Below are 9,009 nucleotides of genomic sequence, written 5' to 3'. Positions count from 1 at the left end.
TGACTTCCAGTAGCATGATAGATAGTTCTCCATCCCCTGACTTTCAATCTGAACGTGTCCTCAGGTCTAAAATGATTCTCTTACAGACAGCAAATAGATGGGTCTTGTTTTTTTTATCATTCTGATACCCTATGTCTTTTGGTTGGAGCATTTAGTCCATTTATATTCAGTGTTATTATTGAAAGATATGGGTTTAGACAGCAAATAGGTGGGTCCTGTTTTTTTATCATTCTGATACCCTATGTCTTTTGGTTGGAGCATTTAGTCCATTTATATTCAGTGTTATTATTGAAAGATATGGGTTTAGATTCATTGTGATGTCTGTAGGTTTCATGCTTGTAGTGATGTCTCTGATAATGTCCTTGCAACATTTCACTCACAGAATCCCCCATAGGATCTCTTGTAGGGCTGGTTTAGTGGTGATGAATTCCTTCAGTTTTTGTTTGTTTGGGAAAACCTTTATCTCTCCTGTTCTGAATAACAGACTTTCTGGATAAAGGATTCTTGGCTGCATATTTTTTCTGTTCATCACATTGAAGATTTCCTGCCATTCCTTTCTGGCCTGCCAAGTTTCAGTAGATAGGTCTGCCACTAGTCTTATGGGTCTCCCTTTGTAAGTTAGAGCCTGTTTATCCCTAGCTGCTTTCAGAATTTTCTCTTTATCCTTGTATTTTGCTCATTTCACTATGATATGTCATGCAGAAGATCGATTCAAGTTATGTCTGAAGGGAGTTCTCTGTGCCTCTTGGATTTCAATGCCTTTTTCCTTCCCCAGATCAGGGAAGTTCTCAGCTATGATTTGTTCAAGGACACCTTCAGCCACTTTCTCTTTCTCTTCCTCTTCTGGAATTCCTATGATACGGATATTGTTCTGTTTGATTGCATCACTTAGTTGTCTAATTTTCCCCTCATACCCCTGGATTTTTTTATCTCTCTTTTTCTTAGCTTCCTCTTTTTCCATAATTGTATCTTCTACTTCACCTCTTCTCTCTTCTGCCTCTTCAATCTGTGCTATGGCCACCTCCATTTTATTTTGCACCTCATTTATAGCATTTTTTAGCTCCTCATGACTGTTTCTTAGTCTCTTGATCTCTGTAGGAATAGATTCTCTGCTGTCCTCTATGCTTTTTTCAAGCCCATGGATTAATTTTATGACTATTATTCTAAATTCTTGTTCTGTTATATTGCTTAAATCGTTTTTGATCAATTCGTTAGCTGTTGCTACTTCCTGGAGTTTTTTTTGAGGTGAGTTCTTCCGTTTCATCATTTTGGGTAGTCCCTTCAGTGGCTCCAAACTGCAGGGCACGTCCCCCGTGCTGTCCGGAGCAACTTGTGTTGGTGGGTGCGGTTGCAGTCAGACCCAATGTGTGTCCCCAGCCCACTGCTGGGGCCACAGTCAGACTGGTGTGTACCTTATCTTCCCCTCTTCCAGGGGCAGGACTCACTCTGAAGTGGTGTGGCCCTTGTCTGGGCTACTTGCACACTGCCAGGCTTGTGGTGCTGCTTCGATGGGCTCTTGCCAAGGGTGTATTATTAACCGGGGTGGATCCTCAAGTTGCACAGGGGCAGGAAGGGCAGGCTTAGCTCGCTTTGCAGTGGGTGGTCCCCTGGGGGAGGGGCCCTGCAGCACCAGGAGGGAGGCAGGCCCATCAGAGGGATGGATCCACAGAAGCACAACACTGGGCCTTTTGCGGTGCAAGCAAGTTTGGTGATGGAGAACTGGTTCCCTTTAGAATTTTGGCTGGGGGAGAATAGTACTTTCCAGGGCCTTTGTTTCCCTGCTGAGCTGAGCTCTGTCTTCTGGGGCTCAGCAACTCTCCCTCCTGGTGTCCTCTCACCCTCCCGTCTCTCTGAGAGCAGAGCTGTTGACTTTTAATATTCCAGATATTAAGTCCTGCTGGCTGTCAGAACTCACACAGTCTGGCCCCTCTGCTTTTGCAAGCCAGATATGGGGGCTCTGCCTTACCAAGCGGGCTGCCCCTCCACCACCCTGGTTCCCTCCCACCAGTCCGTGTAGTGTGCACCTCCTCTCCGCCCTTCCTACCCTCTTCCATGGGCCTCTTGTCTACGCTTGGCTCTGGAGAGTCCGTTCTACTAGTCTTCTGGCAGTTTTCTGGGTTATTTAGGCAGACGTGGGTGGAATCTAAGTGATCAGCAGAACAAGGTGGCCCAGCATCCTCTTACACTACCATCTTCCCCTCTGTCCATCTGTGTATAGAAAGTTCTAGTCATGCCCGCCATATGTACACATAATCTGGTAGCAATGGCAATCCATTAGAAGTTATTGAAGAAGGATATTATTTAATCAGACTTCTGTGTATAAAGAATACTCTGACAGCAATGTTTTTGAAGTAAGAGAATATCAACAGGATGTAAGAAAAGAAACAAGACTGTAACAAATGACAGATATGAGTAGTTTTAGCGTGAGAACCTCAGTGGTATCAGTAGACTGTGTACAGAATCACTGGTGAGGGAGGAAGGGCACGGGTGTCCTGAAATTGGATGACTCATACGTTTTGGGCTTCACTCATATGCAACTGTGACTCTACTGTGGAGTAAATGTGATGTGAGTCTTCAGGCTGCATGACTGTAATGGCTGTCAAAGATATGATATTCAAATTCCTTTCAGAGGTGTTAAACTGTTACAGGGCTTAATGAATTTATGAAGCCACATTGAAAATATAAAAACGTGTAAAATAATTTGTTTTCCTCTTTAGTATGACATGAACACTTGGTTAGAATTCTATTTTTGAATAATAGACATACGTATTTAAGAAAGCAAATTGTATGCCTACCTTAGTCATTGAAATGCTAATGCAATTATACCTACAAAAGACTTTGATAGCTAATCAACACTTAATAACATCTAATCTGTAATTTTGTGTCATTTTAATGAAAGGAGAGTAGATATTATTATGACTTCTAAGTATTTCTCTTTAACATTTTTCTCAGTGAATCTGTGACTTTCTTATTTCTCAAGCTATAGATAATTGGATTTAAGAAAGGAAATATGATAGTATAAAATACAGAGTCCATCATACCCTGATCATCTGATTGTGCAGATACAGGGTGCACATACATTAAGATAAGAGAGCCATGGTACAAAGAGACAGTTAAGAGATGGATCCACAGGTGGAGAAGGCTTTTCTTATGCCTTGTAGTGACTTCTTTTTTAAGATTGAAAAGAGAACTAGTGTATAGGAGACAAGAACTATCAGAATGGTGAACATCTGTATTGACCCAGCAAAAATGAATACCATCAGAAAATTAATAGAAGGGTCAGTACAAGAAATCTTAAACAATGGCATAATGTCACAGTAAAAGTGATGTACTATGATGGAATCACAGAAGGTTAATCTGAATAACAAAACATTGTGAATTATGGCATGAAGAAGGCCACCTGAAAATGACAAAACTAACAGCTGGATGCATAGTGTATTGGACATAATCACTGGGTAAAGTAATGGTTTGCATATGGCCACATAGCGATCATAAGCCATTGTTGCCAGCAGAAAACATTCCGTGGTTATACTGATTGCCAAGGAAAAAAACTGTATCATGCATTCAGGAAGAGATATCATTTTGCTCTTGGCAAAGAAGTTGACCAGCATCTTGGGGGTCACTGTGGATGATACCCAAACATCCACAAATGCCAAACTTCCAAGGAAAAAGTACATGGGGATGTGAAGCTGAGGTTCATTCCATATGCGGGCAATCAGACCAAGGTTCCCCATAATGGTGAGAAGATAGATAACCAAGAACACCAGGAATAGGGGGATTTGCCACCGTGGTTCATATATGAGTCCTGAGAATTAACTCTGTCAGCAATGTTGCATTTTCCTTTCCCATGTCCTGAGTGGGTGTTGCCTGAAATGAAATGTAGTAAGTTTTTTGAATGTCAATAAGAATTTATATGTGAAAATATGGAGAGGAGATTTGAGATACAGTTGTGCACATCAGAATCACCTCTTAATTTTATTACATATTTAGTGGAATCTGTTTTGGAGCTAAGGAAAATAGTACCATTATTTAAATATTAAAATGCAGCAATAAACAGATTTTGGAAAATGGAAGACATTATACATATGTGCTAAATTTATGGTACAGGATTCAGTATGAAACAGAAATTCTGTGTCTTGAATGTCTTGAAAGGGAAAGAAGCTTGAAGGCCCAGGTTAGTAAAGTTAATTAAATAGCTTATGAAAGATCTTGAATATTATTTATCAGGGGATAAACATGCACTGAAAACAAGAGGAAGGAATAGCACTCTAAGGCTCTCTTTTAAAGTGAATATATGGTAGTATAAAAAATAGGCTGAAGGGAGGAGAAACTGGGCTCAGAAATACCAGGCAAGAAGAAGTTACTACTGTCTAGCTGTTCTCAAATCAGAGTACACATCAGAATTGTCTGGGGAAACTTTTGTGTAAAATATAGATTTGAAACTTTACTGTAGAAATTAATTTAGTGTGTCAAGAACTAAAGCTAATAATCTGTATTTTAAACTTGCTCCACGGTGATCTACATACATGTGACTTGGCTAGTCCACTAGCAAATTGACATTGAAATTAACAAGAAGATTAAGACATGGATGCCGAAGAATTCGGAATGTAGAGGCACTTACTACCTCTGTGATATATTGGCGCTGAAGGGGTCTTCAGTGAGGAATAAAGAAGTACCTGGGTAACTGGGTAGATTTTCCTCAAAACTGATTAAGAACTAGAAGGCAGTGGCCAGTTTGTGGATATCTAGGTGATATATACTTTGTAGTATGAGTTACAAGAGCTTAATGGAAATAATGACTTGGAAATCATTGGAGTAGGGGGAGGCACACTTACGTATGATCTATCCATTAGAGAATACACCCAATGTCAAGAGAAGGGCAAGGGACTAAACTGACAAAAGTATAGTAAAGTGGCACTGAAGATGTATGCCATTTTCAGAAGCCAGTCCAATCCTCTTTTCTCCCACATAATGTTGGTGACAGGCAAAGTCTACCACCCACTCTAGGAGCCAAAAGTTGTGCCACTAACAACTAGAGTGAGGGCACCTGATGTAAGTTTGGCAAATCTAACTTCCCCACACTGGTTTAGAATTTGGAGTGCGGGAGTAAAAGGGAAAAGGACAAAAGAGAATTTGGGTTGCTAAGGCAGCCAAGCTATAAAATGAAGTTTCCAGAGGTGCCTGTGTGGCTCAGTTGGTTAAGTATCTGACTTCATCCCAGGTCATGATCTCGTGGTTCGTGACTTCGAACCCTGTGTCCACCTCTGTGCTGGCAGCTCAGAGCCTGCAGCCTGCTTCAGATTCTATGTCTCCCTTTCTCTCTGCCCCTCCCCCTCTCGTGCTCTGTCTCTCTCTCAAGAGTAAATAAACATTAAAAAAAAATTAACAAAAGAAATAAAATGAAGATTCCAGCAAATACATCCTGCACCCACACCAATGACCCACCCTGTCAGTGTGAACAGTGGCATTCCCATACAGCCAGTGTGACAACAACCCTCGTGGATACAGTGTTGGGACATGATTTTGGCTGTTCACAGATTGCCTTCCTTCCTTCTTTGCTATCTATTTTTTTCAAGCTGGTTCCTTCAATCTCCCTCACAGTTCTATGTTAGAGAAAATCCATTCAAAAACACCATTTCATGTTGAAGCTAATAGTTCTGACTGACAGCAATGAAAGATGGGCAGAGACTGGGAAATGATACTGAGCAGGATGATCAAGAAGAGAAGGGAAACAGGGCAGATGAGTGTCATGAACATAAGGAAAGGAAGATATTCAAGAAGGACAAAGAAAGTTATGGCACCAGTCACTAAAATAAATGCTCTAGTAGGACAAGGAGTGAACAGATGTGATGGAGCATGGAAGCTAAGAGATTTTCAGTGGCTTTAGTGAGAGCCATTTCTGTTATGTGATGCAGTGGAGGCCAGAGAATAATGAGAAGTGAATGGGAAACAAGTTACACAACAATGAACCGGGAAACAAAGTTGAGTCCTCCAGGAATGTGGAGGACAGTTATTGTATGTCTGCTGTGGTAGACAAATACAAAATATTTTTCCTATATATCATTTAATAAAAGTGTTCAGAAGAGAGAAGCAGAGAGGATGTCATCACAAAGAGGAAGAAGACAGTAGAAGGAGAAATTTGGGTGGGTGGAGATCACAAGATGTACAAAGAGTAATACACAGAGAATAATAGACATGTGGATGAATAAGTGTGGGAAAGACAAAGAAGGATTCAGAATATATCAGAGAAAGTTTATGGACAACAAAAGGGAAAAGCTCAGAATTAGGGAATACATATTTATCTTAACCTTTGTTTTACTTAAAGTTGTCAACTTTCAAGCTCCTGCATGGCTGTCAGTTAAACATCTGACTCTTGATTTCAGCTCAGGTCATGATCTCATGGTTCATGAGATCAAGCCCAACATTGGACTCTATGCTGACATTGCAGAGCCTGCTTGAAATTCTCTCTCTACCTCACTCTCTCAAAATAAATAATAAACTTAAAAAATAATAATAAAGTTGTCAATTTGGGGAAACTTGTTTTATTCAAATTTCCTTGTTTAATTTTCTATGGAATATGTGTATGCAAGAGATTTTCATTTTAAATTTTACTTCGCAAATTTTGTGCTGTTCATAAATACACTAGCACTGCCTGAAAGTTCTTTTCATATTTAAAAGTGGCTTTACATTTGTTATTACAGTGATTAGAACTGACTTTTTCTAGAAATCCTTCTGGTTTTACTTGAGAGTATTTTTTTTTTGCCACCAGTTATTTAGCAGAATAAAACTGAGCCAAAGAGTGGAGTGGAATACAAGTGATGTAAGTAACCAAAGCCAATAATTGCAGTTTTTAAATGTACATTTATTTGAAAGAACTTCTTCCATGCAATCCCAAATCACTAACGAACTGAAGATACTCAAATTCAGTTTATGTGTGGGTACTTATTAAGCTATAAATACTAGAAAGAGCATGAAGGAGCACTTACTGCCTATTTCCTCCTACATGTATATAAATAGTCAATGAAATTCTTGTCAGAAGTTGGATAAAGGATAGAGGTAATATGCAAATGACTTACTTTAAAAGGTTTATCAGAAAGTGTGATCAATTAAACATAAGGGAGGTTTTAATCAGAGTAACCAGAAGATTTCTTATGTAGGAATTGTTATGAAATTATTTTTTTAAGATTATTTATTTATTTGAGAAAGAGAGAGAGACTGAGGGAGGGACATACAGAGAAGGAAGAGAGAATCTCAAGTGGGCTCTGCACTGTCAGTAAGGTGCCTGATGTCTGGCTGAAACACACGAATGGTGAGATCATGACCTGAGCCGAAACCAAGAGTCAGACACTTAACTGATTGAGCCACCCAGGTGTCCCTGAAATGATTTTTTTTAAGGGAGAGTGTGTGAGCAGAGGTGAGGGGCAGGGGGAGAAAGAGAGAATCCTAGGTAGGCTCCATGCTCAGCATGGAGCGCAATGTGGGACTTGATCACACAGCCCTGGAATCATGACCTGAGCCAAAATCAAGAGTCAGACACTCAACCTGCTGAGCCATCCAGGTGCCCCTGTTATGAAGTGATTTCTAAGTGCAGTTTAAATTGTTTAACATTTTAGTTCACCAATAACTATAAGTTATTATAGATATGTTGAGAGAAATAAAACACTGTTAAAGTGAATAAGTCTCACAGCTATTTTGCTTATCTAGATTATAATCATTAAAATTAAATATATAAGTTATTCACTAGCAGTTTTCTATTACTCACCTGGATTTTTTGGCATCTTGTAAACCCACAGGTTTCTACCACAGGTGACACTTCTAACAGGTTTATGCAAACTTCAGTTTCTCTATAAATTTTGATGTGCTGACTGCTTTATTTAGTGTGATCTTCTCTGAGCTAATCAACCATATATGATTTTATTGAGGCCAAAGTTTTGGATTCCTTTTGGGAGCCAATCTCAAATACAGTTGTCAACCTTCATGCAAACTACAGTTGATGGAATTTATACCTTTCATCAACTCTTCTATTCTCATGCTTTAGAACTAGAGCATCATCTTTCCTGGGTCTCAAACCTTATAGATAGCAGATCATGGGACTTCTCAGCCTTCATATTCACACGAGCCAACATTTTTTAAGAAATGTCTTCACATACACATATTTCACTTATAGATTGATATATCTTATTGGCTCTGTACTTTGAAAAACTATGGCTGTTAGAACCACTAGATGTACATTTAGTGACTTCTTCATATGAGAAAGAGGGAAATATAACTCAATTGTCAGCTATGGACCTCAAATAACTCTGTTTTAAAAGGTAACTAGTAAGAAGAGGCTTATTTACATATTACATCATGAGTATTATCTTGTATATACAATTAATTTGAGAAAGATGGTTCAAAGGCGAGCCAGCATGACATTAAATTTGAAGTCTGGAATTGTGATGTCTCCAGCTTTGCTTTTCTTTTTCAAGATTGCCTTGGCTATTCAGGGTTGTTTGTGGTTCCATACAAATTTTAGGACTGTTTGTTCTACCTCTGTGAAAAATGCTAGTGGTATTTTGATAGGGAGTGCATTAAATATGTATATTACTTTGGGTGCCATAAACATTTTAACAATATTTGTTCTTCCTATCCAGGAGGATGGAATGTTTTTCCATTTCTTTGTGTCTTCTTCAGTTTCTTTCATAAGTGTTCCATAGTTTACCAAAGTACAGATCTTTTACCTCTTTAGTTAGGCTTATTCCTAGGTATCTTACGGTTTTAGGTGCAATTGTAAATGGGATTGATTCCTTGATTTCTCTTTCTGCTCCTTCATTATTGGTGCATAGAAATTCAACAGATTTCTGTATGTTGATTTTGTATCCTGTGACCTTGATTATTGATTTCTTGTATTATTGTATTTTTGTATCTTGTATTATTCTATGTTGATTTTGTATCCTGTGACCTTAATGAATTTGTGCGTCAGTTCTAGCAATTTTTGGTGGAATATTTTGGGTTTTATGCATAGAGGAT

At 39.0% G+C, this 9,009-nt stretch overlaps 1 pseudogene; it reads right to left on the bottom strand.

Annotated features, from left to right (window-relative positions):
• Positions 1-2,922: 2,922 nt before the first annotated feature.
• On the bottom strand, positions 2,923-3,867 carry LOC121035792 (olfactory receptor 5H2-like; annotated as a pseudogene).
• Positions 3,868-9,009: the final 5,142 nt, after the last annotated feature.

The sequence above is a fragment of the Herpailurus yagouaroundi genome, unplaced genomic scaffold (assembly GCF_014898765.1).
Source record: "Herpailurus yagouaroundi ecotype Mexico unplaced genomic scaffold, PumYag 162, whole genome shotgun sequence".
Classification (NCBI taxonomy): domain Eukaryota; kingdom Metazoa; phylum Chordata; class Mammalia; order Carnivora; family Felidae; genus Herpailurus; species Herpailurus yagouaroundi.
Note: the sequence above shows the minus strand (reverse complement) of the source record. Positions and strands in the feature narration are given on the sequence as shown.